This window comes from Pan paniscus, chromosome 15 (assembly GCF_029289425.2).
Source record: "Pan paniscus chromosome 15, NHGRI_mPanPan1-v2.0_pri, whole genome shotgun sequence".
NCBI classification, from domain to species: domain Eukaryota; kingdom Metazoa; phylum Chordata; class Mammalia; order Primates; family Hominidae; genus Pan; species Pan paniscus.
This window is the reverse complement of record NC_073264.2, coordinates 104167898-104185431: the sequence shown is the minus strand read 5'-3', so window position 1 is coordinate 104185431 and position 17534 is coordinate 104167898. Positions and strand designations below refer to the sequence as shown.

The 17534-nt window shown below is 48.3% G+C and overlaps 1 protein-coding gene across 5 annotated transcripts in view; it reads left to right on the top strand.

The window, feature by feature from the left end:
• CDC42BPB (CDC42 binding protein kinase beta) overlaps positions 1-17534 on the top strand; it is a 128013-nt gene that overhangs the window by 27257 nt on the left and 83222 nt on the right. The window lies entirely within an intron of this gene.

Genomic DNA, 17534 nt, shown 5'->3' with positions numbered 1-17534 from the left:
CAAACTTTCTTTGCCTCTTTTTTAAAAGAACCAGATTCTTCTAAACATTCTTAAATGTTTTAAAAAGAGGTACCATTTCCACCTTCAACTTCATTGGCCATGAGAGGGCTTTGATACCGTGCTGGGCACGCCCCATGGAGATGGGCGACTACTGGTCACTCCTGTCGGGCAAGGTGAGGCCGGGCTGGCCGCTCCACGCTTCTCCTCTGTTCAGGAAGGAAAGTGAGCGCCTCACTCTGAGGGCGGTTTGCTTGGTGGCCCTTCCTCTGGTTCAGGAGCAGCCACCCTGTGAGAGCCACTTAGGCACTGGGAGGGTTGGAGTTGCTGGCTGGAGAGCCCCTCAGGTGCTGGGAGGGCTGGAGTTGCTGGATGGATTGCTATTGCTGTTTTGAATATTGCTTCCCGCTCACATGCGTGTCTGGCCACTGAGGGCTCCAATCTAGCATTTCTTTTTTTTTTTTTTTGGAGATGGAGTCTCCCTCTGTCACCAGGCTGGAGTGCAGTGGCGCGATCTCGGCTCACTGCAACCTCCGCCTCCTGGGTTCAAGCAATTCTCCTGCGTCAGCCTCCGAAGTAGCTGGGACTACAGGTGCCCACCACCACACACAGCTAATTTTTTTTTGTATTTTTAGTAGAGACGGGGTTTCACCATGTTGGCCAGGATGCTCTCGATCTCTTGACCTCGTGATCCGCCTGCGTCAGCCTCTCAAAGTGCTGGGATTACAGGCGTGAGCCACCAAGCCTGGCCAATCTAGCATTTCTTTTTTTTTTTTTTTCTTTGAGACGGAGTCTTGCTCTGTTGCCCAGGCTGAAGTGCAGTGGCACAATCTCAGCTCACTGCAAGCTCCGTCTCCCAGGTTCATGCCATTCTCCTGCCTCAGCCTCCTCAGTAGCTGGGATTACAGGTGCCTTCCACCATGCCCAGCTAATTTTTTTGTATTTTTTAGTAGAGACAGGGTTTCACCGTGTTAGCCAGGATGGTCTCGATCTCCTGACCTCGTGATCCGCCCACCTCGGCCTCCCAAAATGCTGGGATTACAAGCGTAATTTAGCATTTCTTTAGCCTCACTTCTCTGGTGCTGGATTAGGTCCTAGAAGTTTCATATAATTAGCAACAGTATTTTTTCTTCCAGAGACATACTTATTCCTCATGCAGAAATGCAGAGTCAATGTCTAAATAAGGTAAAAGATTGAAGGAATTTTGGATAAGAGAAAATTTCCCATAAAAATGTTTACTTTTATCCTTTTTTTCTTTTTTAACACCATAGTATTCCTGACATATTGACTATTCAATTTAGAAAGATTGGCAGTTGGACTCAGATAATTCAGTATTTGGCTCTGGACAGTTGTCAAGAACCCTGCTGAAAATGGTTTATATGCAGAAGGTTTCAGCAACTCAGATCAACTCTGCTGATCTCAGGATCTATGCTAGGATGAAAAAAGTCCCTGGCATGAATTTGTTTTTCTTGTCACTAGTATTTTCCAGTTGAATGAGTTTAAAAATAATAAAAGATAAAATACAAATAAATAACAGCCCTATTAAGGGAGAATTGCATGTACTTGTATTTAGATAGGAGAGTACGTTCTGGATGTCCAAGTTCATGGGCACAGAATACAGAAGCAGGTGACATAGGAAGAACCTTCTGGAAGCTGTGGGTTTCTTTTCACTCACATGCACCTGTTGAGCGCCAGCCGTGCACCAGGCACTGTGAGCTGCACTGCAGACGGGCGTGTTCCTGGGAGGGGCTTCCGTGCTGTTTCTGTGGGAAAGGGGAAGCCCAGCACATCTTCTGTGATGCGTATGTGATCACAAAACGATTAGGCTGGCTCTGCGTGCTGGGGCTGTCTCAGAGCCTGGCACTGCTCATTGTTGACATCCACTGTCACATTCACCCACAGTTCTGGGATTATCCTTAATTTACCCACAAGGAAACTGGAGTTCATGCTCAGTATTTTGCAACACAGTAAGCGGTGAAGTCTGAAAGACTCAGGTGCTTACTCGTAGCCACAATGTCTTGCTTCATTTCAGGAATATTTTTAAGTATCTTTAATACTTTTTGAATAAATTAATGAATCGTGCACCCAAGTAGTCTCTGTTGTGACCCCCTTGTGTGTGGTACACGCTGTTGTGACCCATATCACAGATTCGTTGTGCTTGGTTTTTTATTATTGTTTTATTTACTTATTTTTGAGAAGGAGTCTTGCTCTGTCACCCAGGCTGGAGTGCAGTGGCACAATCTCGGCATATCACAACCTCTGCCTCCCAGGTTCAAGCAATTCTCCTGCCTCAGCCTCCCAAGCAGCTGGGACTACAGGTGCGCACCACCATGCCTGGCTAATTTTTGTATTTTTAGTAGAGATGGGGTTTCACTATGTTGGCCAGGCTGGCCTGGAACTCCTGACCTCAAGTGATCCACCTGCTTTGGCCTCCCAAAGTGCTGGGATTACAGGCGTGATCCACCACGCCTGGCCTGTTGATTTAAGTGTATGATTTATTGGTTCTTACTCTATTCACACATTTGTGCAACTCTCACCGCTGTCTAATTCTAGAGCATTTTCATTGCCCCTGAGCCTTGTACCCATTAGCAGTACTTAGCATTCCCTCTCCCCAGCCCCTGGCAACCACTAATATACTTTTTGTCTCCATGGATTTGCCTATTCTGGACATTTTATATAAATGGAATCATACTATACATGGTCTTTTGTAGCTGGCTTCTTTCATTTAGCATAATGTTTTCAAGGTTCATCCATGTTGTATTGTTATTTAATTACTTTCTCTGGCTGAATAGTAGTATTCCATTGTCTAGGTAGACCACATTCTGTTTATTTAGCTATCAGTTGATGGACATTTCGGTTTTCACTTTTTGACTATTACGAATGATGCTGCTGTGAATATTCATGTACAAATTTTTTTTATATTAAAATTTTTAAAACCTGGTTCTTAGTAAACATGCAGTGTGCAAGTTTTGGTGCAGACATGCTTTGATTTCTCCTGTTTATATACCTAGGGGTGGAATGACGGGTCACGTAGTAACCGTGTTTAGCACTTTGAGGAACTGCCAGGCTACATCATTTTACAATCTCACTAGCAGTGTGTAAGAATTCATCTCTCCACCTCATGGCCAACACTTGTTAGGATTTGTCTTTTTTATTGTAGCTACCCTAGTGGGTGTGAAGTGAGGTCTGGTTACAGTTTTGATTTGCATTACCCTGATTGCGAATGACTTTGAGCATCTTTTCCTGTGCATATTGGGCATTTGTATTAATATATCTTCTTTGGAGAAATGATGATTCAGATCCTTTGCCCATTTTTAAATTGGGATATTTGTCTTTATGAGTGAGTTGGGAGAGCTTTTTGTGTATTCTGGATGTAAGTCCCTTATCAGATATGTGATTTCAGATATTTCCTATGCTTCTGTTGTTTGTCTTCTCACTTTTTTTTTTTTTTTAACGAGACGGAGTCTCACTCTGTCGCCCAGGCTGGAGTGCAGTGGCGCGATCTCAGCTCACTGCAAGCTCCGCCTCCCGGGTTCACACCATTCTGCCTCAGCCTCCTGAGTAGCTGGGACTACAGGCATCCGCCACCACGCCTGGCTAATTTTTTTAAAAATATTTTTAGTAGAGACGGGGTTTCACTGTGTTAGCCAGGATGGTCTGTTTTACCTGTAAGAATCCATTGCCTAATCCAAGGCCACAAAGATTTACATGTGGTTTTTTGTTTTGTTTTGTTTTGTTTTTGAGACGGAACCTCACTCTGTCACCAGGCTGGAATGCAATGGCGTGATCTCGGCTCACTGCAACCTCTGCCTCCCAGGTTCACGCGATTCTCCTGCCTCAGTCTCCTGAGTAGCTGGGACTACAGGCATGTGCCACCATGCCGAGCTAATTTTTGTTAGTAGAGACGGGGTTTCACCACGTTGGCCAGGATGGTCTTGATCTTTTGACCTCATGATCCGCTCGCCTCGGCCTCCCGAAGTGCTGGGATTATAGGTGTGAGCCACCACGCCCAGCTGTGTTTTAAGTGTTTCGTAGTTTGAGTTCTTACATGTAGGCCTTCAATTCATTTTGAGTTAATTTTTTTGTATATGGTGTGAGGTAGGGGCGCACATTTATTCTTCAGCATGTGGTTGTCCAGCCACCCCAGTACCATTTGAAGATGCTGTTTTCCCCCATTGCATGATCTTGGGGTTGTGTCTGTTTCTGAGTCTCATGTAATGGAATCCTGCAGTATTTTGTGTCTGGTTTTTTTTAGCTTCACATACATCCATGTGATTCATCAGTGTTGTGTATGACAGGAGTTCATCCTTTTTTTTTTTTTTTTGAGACAGAGTCTCGCTCTGTCACCCAGGCTGGAGTGCAGTGGCTCGCTACAACCTCTGCCTCCTGGGTTCAAGCGATTCTCCTGCCTCAGCCTCCCTAGTAGCTGGGACTATAGGCATGTGCCACCACGCCTGGCTAATTTTTGTATTTTTAGTAGAGACAGGGTTACACCATGTTGGCCAGGCTAGTCTTGAACGTCTGACCTCAGGTGATCCACCCGCCTTGGCTTCCCAAAGTGCTGGGATTACAGGCATGAGCCACCACGCCTGGCTCCTCCTTTTTTTTTTCTTTTTTTTTTTTTTTTAATGTGTACTAGTTCATTACATGAATACTACAGGTTATCCACTCTTCTGTGAGTGGACATTTGGGTAGTTTACAGTTTTTGATAATTATGAGTAAAGCTGCTTTGAACATTCTTGTGTGTGTCTTTTTGGTAGACATACCTGCTCACTTCTCTTGGGTGTTTACCTGGGAGGGAATTTCTGTGCCGTAGGGTACACATATGTTAGCCTAAGCGATACAAGTGCAATTGGTGGGGGAGAGGGGTGGCACATCGGACAGTGTGCTTGCTTACAGGAGAGTGAAAGAATTGCTTACTTGAATTACCAGTTCTCAAGTAATTTGAAAGACACAGTTCACCTTAAACTAAAATGATACTTGCTGCATGGACTGTCAATTCTTCAGAAGATGGTACTAATCATGACATTGGGAGCAGCTGGTATTTTACTGTGCAGAAAGAAAACCAGACTTTTCTGAATTCACAGCAGTGGCACAAAGAAATTTCAAAATACACTGTCTACTAGATTAAGTTAAGAGCAACAAGAAAAATGAGTGGAGTTAATTTTTGCCTCTGAATTTTAAAACCGACATGTAAAAAGTCTTATGTGGGGAGTAAAGACAAATAACAAGGGATTAAAAATACCAAACATTTAGACTGGACCCAGTGGCTCACGCCTGTAATCCCAGCACCTTGGAAGGCCGAGGTGGGCAGATCACTTGAGCCCAGGAGTTTTGAGACCATATGCCTGTAGAGATATTATTATATAACATCCCTGACCCATATGTAGATGTTCAGAAAGTGGAAGCTGCCATTAGCAATGGGTGGGTTGAATATTTCATCAAATATTTAGGGTATAAGAGAATAAAAAGCAAATTGAAAGTATTAAAAGATCCTGCCTTCTCAAGTCTGTCAAATAGGAAGGACCATGTTATAAGCTTGAATTAATCCTAAGAGTTTGGTGGATATTACGAATAGTTGCTAAAAATTCCCCAAATTACTAATTACTGAAGTTAAGTTGCTCTCCTTTGAACCTTATTTACTGATGCTTTGCAAACTTTTTACTTTCTTACATTCAAAACTCTTCCTCCCTGCTTCTTAATGTGGGGTAGGAAGCATTTAATCACTGTAGATACCGTTTAATCACTGTACTTTGTTATGAGTGCTGTGCCCACTGTCTTCTAGAAGTGTATTAGCAAGTCTCAGTCTCAAGGGTTAGAGAGCCAGGAAGAGTAAGTTAGGACGGACTCTGTTACAGAGCTCTAGAGGCCAGAGCAATGGGGCTCCTTTCTGTCCTTCCGCCTCAGTTAAACAGAGACAAGTCCGAGGCCTTCCAGGAGGAAGATGCGTAGACAGTTCTCTTCCTGGCTGTCACGTCGTCCTTCCTGTCCTGGCGGTCCCAGCCCAGTTTGGAGTGTGTGGGAGAGCGTCTCTGTATATATTTAGGACTACTCTGGCATTGTACTAGGAAGGAGTGAGGATTCATTCTCGATTTCTCATCCTGCTCCAGTGCAGCAGCTGAGCTCATTTCCTGTGATCCTGTTCCTGGGGCCGGGGTGGGCACCCCCCCATCAGTGCTGCTGGTGTGAAGGGTCCTGCCCAGCTGACATGGGGGCTCCTTCTGGGACTAGATTTCCCTGCACTGTGTGCTGCCTTTTGTCTTTGAAAATTGATCTGTGCGTGATCTTAAATACCTCTGTTTGGCGAGCTGCAAAATCTGCATATTAGAATATACATATTCTGCATATTAGAAGATATATATTTAATATAATACCAGTAGTTGACTTAATAAAAGTGTATATGTTTATGAATATATTTTCTTTGTCAAAACTAAAGTTTTTACTCGAAAATCAGTTAAAAAAAGGACAAAATTAAGAAAAACCAGTGAGTAAAATTATTAATTTCTACCAAAGAAAAAACAATTAGGATCAGGTATAGTGGTTCGTGCCTGTAATTCCAACACTTTGGAAGGCCAAGGTGGGAAGATTACTGTAGCCCAGGAGTTTGAAACCAGTCTGGGCAACATAGCAAGACCCCGTGTCTACAAAAAATAAAAAATTAGCCACTGCCAGGCATGGTGGCTCATCCCTGTAATCCCAGCACTTTGGGAGGCCAAGGCAGGTGGATCACCTGAGGTGAGGAGTTCGAGACCAGCCTGACCAAGAAGGTGAAACCCATCTCTACTAAAAATAGAAAAAGTAGCCAGGCATGGTGGCAGGCACCTGTAATCCCAGCTACTCGGGAGGCTGAGACAGGAGAAATGCTTGAACCCGAGAGGCAGAGGTTGCAGTGAGCCGAGATCGCGCCAGTGCACTCCAGCCTGGGTGATGGAGTGAGACTCCATCTCAAAAAAAAAAAAAAAATTAGCCACATGATAATGCGCACCTGTAGTCTGCTACTCGGGAGACTGAGGGGAGAATCACTTGAGCCCAGGAGATCAAGGCTGCAGTTGAGTGAGCCGTGATCACGCCACTGCTGCTCTCCAGCCTGGGGGACCCTGCCTCAAAAAAAAAAGAAAAGGAAAAGAAAAGAAAAAAAATAGCTATATCTGTGGGTTGCTGCTTTTTTCATGGTGTGTAAATGAACAGTTCTTAAGAGAACGGGTGTGGACTGGTGCGGTGGGAGCCTGAGGGGGGTGGGTGAGCCCATTCCAAAGAAACACCCCCTACTGACTGGGTGGAGGCACAGATGCAGCAAGCACCAATAATGTTCGTTTCAAGGAATTGGCTGTGTTCTTGCAATTGCTTATTGAAGCTTGGGGCATTTATTTTGTCACCCTAGAATTTAATTTATGGTTTATTGTTAACACTTAAGCCAGTGAGAATGAACTTGTCGCCAGCCTCTGTGATCTCTGGGTGATACCCTGCCCCCTAACAGCTGGATCAGTTGACGAGTGTGATGTGAGCACCCGTGGGGAATGGGCCAGCTTTCCGTCTATGCCAAGATGAGTGGTGTTTTTGTTTGTTTTGTTTTTTAAACAAAACACTTTGGTGAAAATGATTTCAAACATCTCCCAGGCATGGTGGCATGTGCCTGTAGTCCCAGCTGCTTGGGAGACTGGGAGGATCCGTTGAGCCCAGGAGGTGGAGGCTGCAGTGAGCCGTGATGGCATCACTGTGCTCCAGGCTGCCGACAGAGTGAAACCCTGTCTCAAAAACAACAGCAACAAGAACTCTTCAGGGTTCTCTCTTCTGTCTCCACCCCACCTCTCTCATTCTCAAAAGGCCAATCAGACTTCTGTCCCCTGCCTCCCTCAAAACTGCTGCTTTTGTCAAGGCCACCTGTGGTCTCCACGTGGCAAAAGCCAATAGGTAATTCCTGGTTGTCATCCACCTTCCAGGATGGAAGTCCTGGCTTTCTCTGCACCCTGCTGGCTTCTCTTCTCCGCAGCCACCTCATGTCGAAGCCCCCCAGGGTTCTATCCTTGGCCCCTCCCCTCTCTCTGCTGACTTCCTGGTGATCTCATCCGATACCAGCTGTACACTGGGCACCTTGGGCTTCTCTCTGGAACTGCATCACCTGTCCAGCTGCTTCTCTGCCACTCAGCCCACCAGCCTCTGTCAGCCTTCCCATGCAGGCAACTCCAGCGTCCTAGTGCTTGGCCAGTGCTCTGTGCGAGTGTCAACCTGCACGCCCCATCCAGCAGGAAATCCGCTCGTCTCACTTTCAGGAACAGCCAGGATCTCACCGCTGCTTCTGACCAGACTGCTATCGCCTGCACCACATGACCCCCGCCTGTACCACACGAACCCTGCTCTGGCCCACCCCGCTCCTCAGGTTCTCTCAGACTCAATCTGTGGTCTCACTTGTCTTCCTGTCTTTTGCATCTGAATGTTCTTTTTTTTTTTTTTTTTTTTTTGAGACTAGGTCTTGCTTTGTTGCCCAGGCTGGAGTGCAGTGGCACGATCTCGGGTCACTGCAACCTCTGCCTCCTGGATTCAAGCGATTCTGCCTCAGCCTCCCAAGTAGCTGGGACTGCAGGCATGCGCCACCATGCCCAGCTAATTTTTGTATTTTTAGCAGAGATGGGGTTTCACTATGTTGGCCAGGATGGTCTTGATGTCTTTTTTTTTTTTTTTTTTTTGAGACAGTCTCACTCTGTCACCCAGGCTGGAGTGCAGTGGTGCGATCTCAGCTCACTGCAAGCTCCGCCTCCCAGGTTCACGCCATTCTCCTGCCTCAGCCTCCCAAGTAGCTGGGACTACAGGTGCCCGCCACCACGCCTGGCTAATTTTTTTAAAAAATATTTTTAGTAGAGACGGGGTTTCACTGTGTTAGCCAGGGTGGTCTCGATCTCCTGACCTCGTGATCCACCCGCCTCAGCCTCCCAAAGTGCTGGGATTACAGGGATGAGCCACCATGCCTGGCTCGATCTCTTAACCTCGTGATCCGCCCGCCTTGGCCTCCCAAAGTGCTGGGATTACAGGTGTGAGCCACTGCACTCGGCCACATCCACGTGTTCTTAAAGGGCTCCCTTTTTAATCCTCTAAAGTCTCAAGTTGCATTAAGTTAAAATTTAATGGTTGTTCTTTTTACAGCGTTATACTTCCTGGTTATCAGCCTGTGCTCCTATATCAGCTAGAGCTCCTATTTAGAGAACTGTATTTGGGGTTAAGAGGGCTTGTGGGAAGAGTCACTTTTCTCAGACTCGTGATTCCTGATGAGAGGGGTCTGTGGCTGGCTCCTTGCAAAGGCAGTATTCTGACATCTTACAAAAGAGCTTAGTTATTGTGAAACAAAGAAAACACATTTTGTGTAATTTGAACACATCTTTCTAAAACTTTGTGATAGGTACTAATCTTCCGTAGCTGCGTCAGCCGTCTGAACCGTAAGAATAAATTCCAAGCCTTTGGAGCTGTGAACTCTCTCCAGGGTGGTCCTGTGAAAGCGCCTGCATTCCCTGCCACGTGCGGGCCAAGGCGCCGACTCCTGGCACACGCCCTGTGCGCTCTATCTCACGGGGGTTCAGCATGTGCCCCGTCCACTGTGGCTGCACTCCTTGGTCCCTGGGGTGCTGCTCTGGCCCCTTCTCTCTCTGCAGGAGGACCGGATGCATAGCGCGTCAGTGTGCCTGGGCCCTCGCACACATCCATACCCTCTCTAGCCTGGCCTCTGGCCCTTGGCCTCCGCGTAGGTCTTGCTGGGCCGTCGGTAGGTGCCTCCCCTGCAGCTGCCCCCGCACTCCAGCAGCTGTGGAGGTGCTGCTCCAGGCAGGTGTGGGTCCTGCCATCTCTTGAAGGCACGGAGTGGTAGCTGGCGGTTACAAGGAGAGGACCTCAGGAGAGAACCACACTGTGGGTGGAGTTGACGACTCGGGGGCGAGACGTCTGTGCCTTGTGTCCTCTGCATGTCGCTTGGCCATTGGGGCCCTGTTCACCTTCATAGGTAAAAGGTATTATTCGTAATGGATAACCTGTCAGACTGTTTCCAATTCCAAATGTATTGATTGTGGCCACAAAGCAGCTGAGGCCCAAACGGTCAGGGTGGCACGGATGAACAGAACCATCCAGGGGGAGGCGGAGAGCTTCTGCCGGACAGGGGAAAGCAGGACTTCCTGCCCGCCTGCCTCAGGCTTCAGCTCTTGACACCGTCCTCTTTCCTCAGACCCTCCCACCCTGGGCACTCCTTCCAGCTGGTCTCATCTTGTTTGATTTCACAATAGTTTTCTGTCAGTTTTAGACAAAGATCCTCCCTCTGCCTGCAGTTCTTCTTGGCAAAGCTTTTCCTATTTAAAGGGAGCACTGGGCTCCATTTTGCCTTACAGTTTAGATGTCATATTTGTCAGTGGTTACACTTGATTGATTAATCCATTGTTTTCTAGAGCATCAAGAGAAGTTCTTTAGGGGACAGTTCGGGGTAGGAGGAATGAAGAGATTGATGAGAAAATTTCTCCAGTAAAAGTTAAGCTGTCTAAAGGCTAAAGCTTTATTCAGCCTTTTGGATGGAAAATCTCCCAAGATGTTGAATGTCCTTATCTTAGGAGGGATGTGAACCCTCTGTATAGAGAAGGCCGCCCTTTGGTGATGACTCCTCGTGAATGTCAGTTGCCACATGCCATAGACACAGGCAGCTGTGCTGAAGGAGTCCTGTCAGCATGGCAGGTCCAGGGGAGCAGCGATCAACCCTGCCTTAGAGCCTGGTGAGGAAGACGGGCAGGAAGAGGTGGCTTTGTGCTGGGTGAGGGCTACGGGCTCTTCAGGAGAAGTCTGAGATGATGCCCAGGTGCCATGGCTGACGCTGTGGGTGATGGTGTGGGCGATGCAAGGCGTGGTGGACAGTAGCCTCCCAGTTGCTGCAACTTGGAGCCTCGTGAGTGCTGGCTGGTTAGCCTGGCCCAGCTTCTGAGCTGCAGGGCGGCCGTGTCTCTAGGGCCTTAGCATATTTCAGGATGGCCAGGTGTGGTAGCCCACCCCTGTAATTCCATCACTTTGGGAGGCCAAGGCGGGAGGATCACTTGAGCCCAGGAGTTCTAGACCAGCCTGGACAATACAGCAAGACCCCGTCTCTAAAAAAGAATTAGCTGGCATGGGAGCATGCCTGTGGTCCCAGCTACTGGGGAGGCCAAGGTGGGAAGATCCCCTGAGCCTGGGAAGTGGAGGCTGCAGTGAGCTGTGATCACTCCACTGCACTCCAGCCTGGTCGACAGAGCAAAACCCTGTCTCAAAAACAAACAAACCAAAAAACCAAATGGCCTGCATCCTCCCTGGAAGCTGTGTCTGTCTCTAGTTGCCTCACAACAGGCTGGTTCTCCCACTTCTCACCCCTCACCTCTCCCCATCCCCATGGAAGCTGGTGGTTTCGAAGTGATCACTTTTTGAAAATATAAAAACAGCAGTAGGGTCCTGTAAGAAAAATCAATTTTTTGAGATGGTCTCTTCACGATTTCAGACTGTAGCACTAACTACGTGATGTAATTGGATTCCGTTGCCCCAGGCCCTACTCCCCTCCTCACCCCAACCTGCTGCTCTCCTGGCCTCTCCTGCTTTGGTGTGTAGCACCCCATTCATCAAGCTGCTGTGGCTAGAAACCTAGTGCACATCCTGGAATCTTCTTTGCTCATCCCATGCCACAATCCACTCTAGTTCCAACACTATCGATGCGACTTCCTCCTCTGTTCCAGGGCCACTGTCCCATTCGTTTCTAAGCCACCATTGTTATCTTAATGGGGTGGTGGCGGCTGTATCCAGTGGGCCCTCCCTCCTTGCCCCTCTAAGTTTTCCAAATAGCAACAAATGAACTTCTAAAAGTATTTTTAAAACATTTTTGAAATAGTTTGAAACTTTAGAGAAGTTGCAAATAACAGAAGAAAGAACTCTCCTCCCCCAACTGTTTGCCATTGAATACTTTACCACAGGGATCCCCAACCCCCAGGCCACGGACAGCTCCATGGTCTGTTAGGAACCAGACTCCACGGCAGGAGATGAGTGAGCATTCCCACCTGAGCTCTACCTCCAGTCAGATCAGCGTGGCATTAGATTCTCATAGGAGCACGAACCCTATTGTGAACTGTGTATTTGAGGGATCTGTGTTGCATGCTGCTTATGAGAGTCCAGTGCCTGATGATCCAGGGTGGGACAGTTTCATCCCAAAACCATCACCTCACCTCCTCCACCCCCCTACCGGTCTGTGGAAAAATTGTCTTCCATGAAAGTGGCCCCTGGTGCCAAAAAGGTTGGGACCACTGCTTTAGCATGTATTTCCTGCAGACAGGGATATTCTACATAACCACGGTGTAACCAACACAATCAGGAATGTAGCATTGATACATTGCTGTATCTAACCTTCAGATTCCACTGAAGCATTGCGGATTTTCTGGTACTCTGCTCTGTAGCAGAAGGGTCTGCTGCAGAGCCACACACACCATGACCTTGTTCCTTTCTGTGTGATCAGTTCTCTGTCTTTCCTTGACTTTCATGACCTGGACACTGCTGAAGGTTTCAGGCTGACAGTTTGGAGACTGTTCTTCAGTTTAGGTTTGCCTGGTGTTTCCCGGTGGTTGGATTTGGGTTGTGGATCTTTGCAGGAAAATCACAGAAGTGAGGCTATGGTTTCCCCCTCGTGTCCTGTGGGATGTGCGGTTTCGCCTCGTCACGTAACTGATGCTGGCCGCTCTGATTGCTTGATTTCAGGTGGTGTCTGCCTGACTTCACTGTAAAGTCACCATTTTCCCTGAGTAATTGATAGGTATTTTGTTTGGATGTACTTTGAAACTATATAAATATCCCATTTTTCATCAGATTTTTAAATTTTATATGTTAATATCAGTGTGGACTCCTGATTTCCTGGTGTTTTTTGTTTTTGTTTTGAGACAAGGTCTCACTGTTGTCCAGCCTGGAGTGCAGTGGTGCAAACACAGCTCACTGCAGCCTCCACCTCCCGGGCTCCAGCGATCTCTCGCCTCCGCCTTGAGAGGAGCTAGAACCACAGGTGTGTGCCGCTACACCCTGGTTCATGATTTTATTTTTTGTAGAGATAGAGTCTTGTCATGTTGCCCAGGCTGGTCTTGAACTCCTGGGCTCAAGCAGTCCTCTTGCCTCAGCCTCCCAAAGTGCTGGGATTCCAGGCATGAGCCACCGACCCAGCCCTGTTTTATTGAATAGATTATGATCTGTGACTGCTTGTGTTCATTTTGAGCACACTCTCACTTCTGGGCACCAGCTGCTGCAGGCTCACCTTGCGGTTTCCTGACCCAGCTCTGGAGCTGCCTGAGGAGCCCTGTCCTATGTTGGAGAATGGTCTTTAGAGACCATGGTCCACACTGGGTGTGCTTGTAGCTGAACTGCTGCTGCTCCCGGATACTCTCGGTAGACAGAGCTAGGACTCTGTATGTTCACACCCATATATGGCTGCGTTTATCCCTGTATCTGTCTGTCTATATTGAAGCTGCGAGTTCATACCAATAACCCAATTCTATCCCAGTGCTGTACGGTTTATTCTCGTTGTCTTCCTTATCTATAACTCCTCACTTTGACAGTGAGGAACCCAGCCCCATCATCCTGAATGTTGCTTATCTGATCAGTCCTCCTGTAGGTAACAAGAGGGCCACCCTCCCCTCACCTGGTTCCCTCCCCTCACCTAGTTCCCTCCCCTCACCTGGTTCCCTCCCCTCACCTGCTTCACCGGCACTGATGTCCTCCTCACTCCACCCCACACCCCAGCCAAGCCTGGGGAGCTCTGACCCCCCCACTCCCTGTTGAGCTCTGCCTGAAGCAGGTGCTGGAGGGAGACTACAAGGCTGGGAGGCAGGAGGACGACTTGCAGCTTCCTGCCCGCTCCCTCCTAGAGTGACACCCTAGCAGCATCATCCTGGCAGCAAAGTTCCTTCTGGCAGTCGGCCACTGGTGCCAGTTTGGAGTTTTCCCCACACCAGCAGAACAGCCCTGCCACAGTCACCTCAGAGAGCCCAGCGTCAGCTGGCTGCACTCCTTCCAGTCACTGGGGACCCAGCCTGTGGGGCTGCCTTTGAGCTCAGAGACCCAGTGCCGGCCAGCAGCACCCCATCCTCAGGGGTCTGAGTTTCAGCTTTACAGGGCCCTTTGTCCAGGTTTCTAAGTTTTAAAAATTCCAGCCTCGGCCGGGCGCAGTGACTCACGCCTGTAATCCCAGCACTTTGGGAGGTCGAGGTGGGCGGATCACGAGGTCAGGAGATCGAGACCATCCTGGGTAACATAGTGAAACCCTGTCTCTACTAAAAAAAAAAAATACAAAAATTAGCTGTGTGTGGTGGCACGTGCCTGTAATACCGGCTACTCGGGAGGCTGAAGCAGGAGAATCGCTTGAACCCAGGAGGCGGAGGTTGCAGTGAGCTGAGATTGTTACTGCACTCCAGCCTGGCAACAAAGCTAGACTCCGTCTCAAATAAAAATTCCAGCCTCTTCTTTAATTTCCTGATCCTAATGGCAGAAGGTGCTTCCTGCATTTGCCATCTCCATGTGGTATTTCCATCTTAGTAACCCAGTTGGCGGTTATTCATGTTAAATGTTCTGTCCCCTGCTCTCAGTACCTGTGTGGTTAGCAGGGTGCTCTGCCACTGTGATGCGGCTTTCCTTTCTAGTTGTAGCTAATGCGGTCTTAATTATGTTTATTGTTTCTGTTTTTGAAACGGAGTTTTGCTCTTGTTGCCCAGGCTGGAGTGCAGTGGCGAGATCTTGGCTCACTGCAGCCTCTGCCTCCAGGGTTCAAGCGATTCTCCTGCCTCAGCCTCCTGAGTAGCTGGGATTACAGCCGCATGTCACCATGCCCAGCCTAATTATTTTTATACACCAGTACAAAATTGTTAGTGTTCTCGGAGCAGTTTGAAAATATTTGGTATTTCTGAGAAATAATGTTTTTCTTAGGCTTTTCCTTCTGGGCCCTTTTCTCCTTTGCCCTCTGATTTGGGAACTTGCTCCTGCCTGCACACAGGTCCCCTGCTGCTTTGCTTTTGTGGTTTTGCCTCTCCAAGCCTTCACCCCAGGCTTGCCTCGAAGTTCCTCCCACTTCCAGCCTGGCCACCATCATCTGTGTCTGCCTGCTTTAGGGAAATGTGTACACAACTATTAAACTACGTAATTAACAAAATGTGTTTTATCAAAAGAGTAGGGGGAAACTTGACAAGGAAGCCCAGGTGACTTGAGAGTAATTAATGTGGAAAGAAAAGAGAGGACGTCCGGGCACAGCCTTGGTGCGAGCTGCTTCCTGCGTCTCATCTGCCTTTGTCTTCACTGTTTTTTGTTTTGTTTTGTTTTTCAGATAGAGTGTCACTCTGTCGCCCAGGCTGGAGTGCAGCTCAAGGGTTTTCTTCAGCCTGGCCTTTCTTTCTTTTTTAATAACTCAGGACTCATTTGTTCTGTTTCCTGATCTCTGATGATGTGTATTTGCTGTGATGGGGGCCATTGTTCATAACTCACTGTCTCCCAGGCCCCTGGAACCTTCTGTGGCTCTTGCAGTTGTGGTGAGCGAACCTCAGTGGTGTTGAGCAACTATTAAAGGAGAAAAAACCCACAGGATTAGTCAGATTAATAATATGGAACTCAGTCAGAAGCCCAGGAAGTGTCAGATCGCATGTGTTTTGGAGCTAATTGTAGCCACTCCTGCAGTGGTAAGAAATAGGACAGAGAGGGCCCTGTGCACTTCACTCAGTTCCCCCAGAGGCACCTTTCATAAAACTGTAGTGATAGAGAATTTGAAAAAGAGCCAGATAGAACAAAAAAAAACCTAGCATAAAACATGCAGATTTGGGCTTGAAGGTGAAAATAGAGACAGGTGCAAGAGAGACAATTGACTGCACGGATGCCAGACTGGCAGGATACATGGCGGGCACGAGCTGGTCTGGAGTCAGACAGTGTGGGCTCCAGTCCTGGCCTTGCCTTGTGCTCTGTGTTCCTGGGAAGAGTTGACCTGACCTCTCTCTAGGAGCTTTTTTTTTTTTTTTTTTTTTTGAGACAGAGTCTCGCTGTGTCGCCCAGGCTAGAGTGCAGTGGCGCGATCTCGGCTCACTGCAAGCTCCACCTCCCAGGTTCACGCCATTCTCCTGCCTCAGCCTCGCGAGTAACTGGGACCGCAGGCGCCCGCCACCACGCCCAGCTAAATTTTTTGTATTTTTAGTAGAGACGGGGTTTCACCATGTTAGCCAGGATGGTCTTGATCTCCTGACCTCGTGATCCGCCCGCCTCGGCCTCCCAAAGTGCTGGGATTACAGGTGTGAGCCACTGCGCCTGGCCTCTAGGAGCTTCTTGTGGGGGATGTAACCAGTTGCCACAAAGTGGGGGGCTTAAACAACAGATATTTCTCTCACAGCTCTGGAGGCCAGAAGTCCAGAGGCAGGGCGTCAGCCAGGCCATGTCCCTCGCAGGCTCCGGGGAACCCTCAGCTTCTGGGGGTGCTGGCAATGCTTGGCGCTCCTTGTGTGCGGCCGCATCACTCCCGCCTCTGCCTCCATCCCCACTTGGCTCTTTTTACCTCTGTCTGAGTCTGACTTCTCTCCTTTTAGAAGGACACCAGTCTTGTTGGACTTAGGGCCTACCCTATTCCAGCAGGTGCCGTTATTTTCACTTGGTTACGTCTGTAAGGACCGTTTCCAAATGAGGTTACAGTCACAGGTTCTGAGCAGACATGAGTTTTGCTGGGGACACTATCCAGCCCAGTACAGTGCCCACAGAAACCTGGCTGAGTTTTCTCATCTGTGAAGTGTGGATAATAACAGAATTAGTCTCAGAGAGTCCGCATGAGGAGGCCGGGAAGAGCAGTGTAAGGTGCCTGACTGGTGGACATTACTGTTACAGACGCCACAGGACCTATTCGGGACCGCCATGGGTGTCCAGGGAGACTCCAGCACTTGTGTTGCCTTGGAGAATGTCTTGTGTTCCCTGAGCTGCCCCGTGGCTCCTGCGTGCAGGCAGGTGGAGCTCAGCTCTCACTCACCTCACGCACTTGTGTCCTGTACGTGGGCTTTGGGCACCCATCAGTTGCTCTCTCGATAGGTGTTCACCTATTGGCTTTGACTAGGAGACTTTTGTGGTGATGATGTTTGCTATGATAGATACTGAAGTATACTGTTGTGTGTTGCATAACGATGGGGATACCTCCTGAGAAATGCATGGTTAGGTGGTTTTTGTCATTGTGCGAACATGACAACAGCACGTCACAGACTCAGATGGCAAAACCTACTCCACACCTAGGCCATGTGGCACAACCTACTGCTCCTGGGTTACACACCTGTGCAGCGTGCGACAGTTCCGAACACTGTAGGCAGCTGTAGCACAGTGGTTTTTGTGTGTCTATTTTTATTTATTTATTTTTCTGAGATGGAGTCTTGCTTTGTTGCCCAGACTGGAGTGCAGTGGCATGATCTTGGCTCATTGTAACCTCCGGCTCCTAGGTTCAAACGATTCTTTTGTGTCAGCCTCCTGAGTAGCTGAGATTACAGTCACCCGCCACAACATCTGGCTAATTTTTG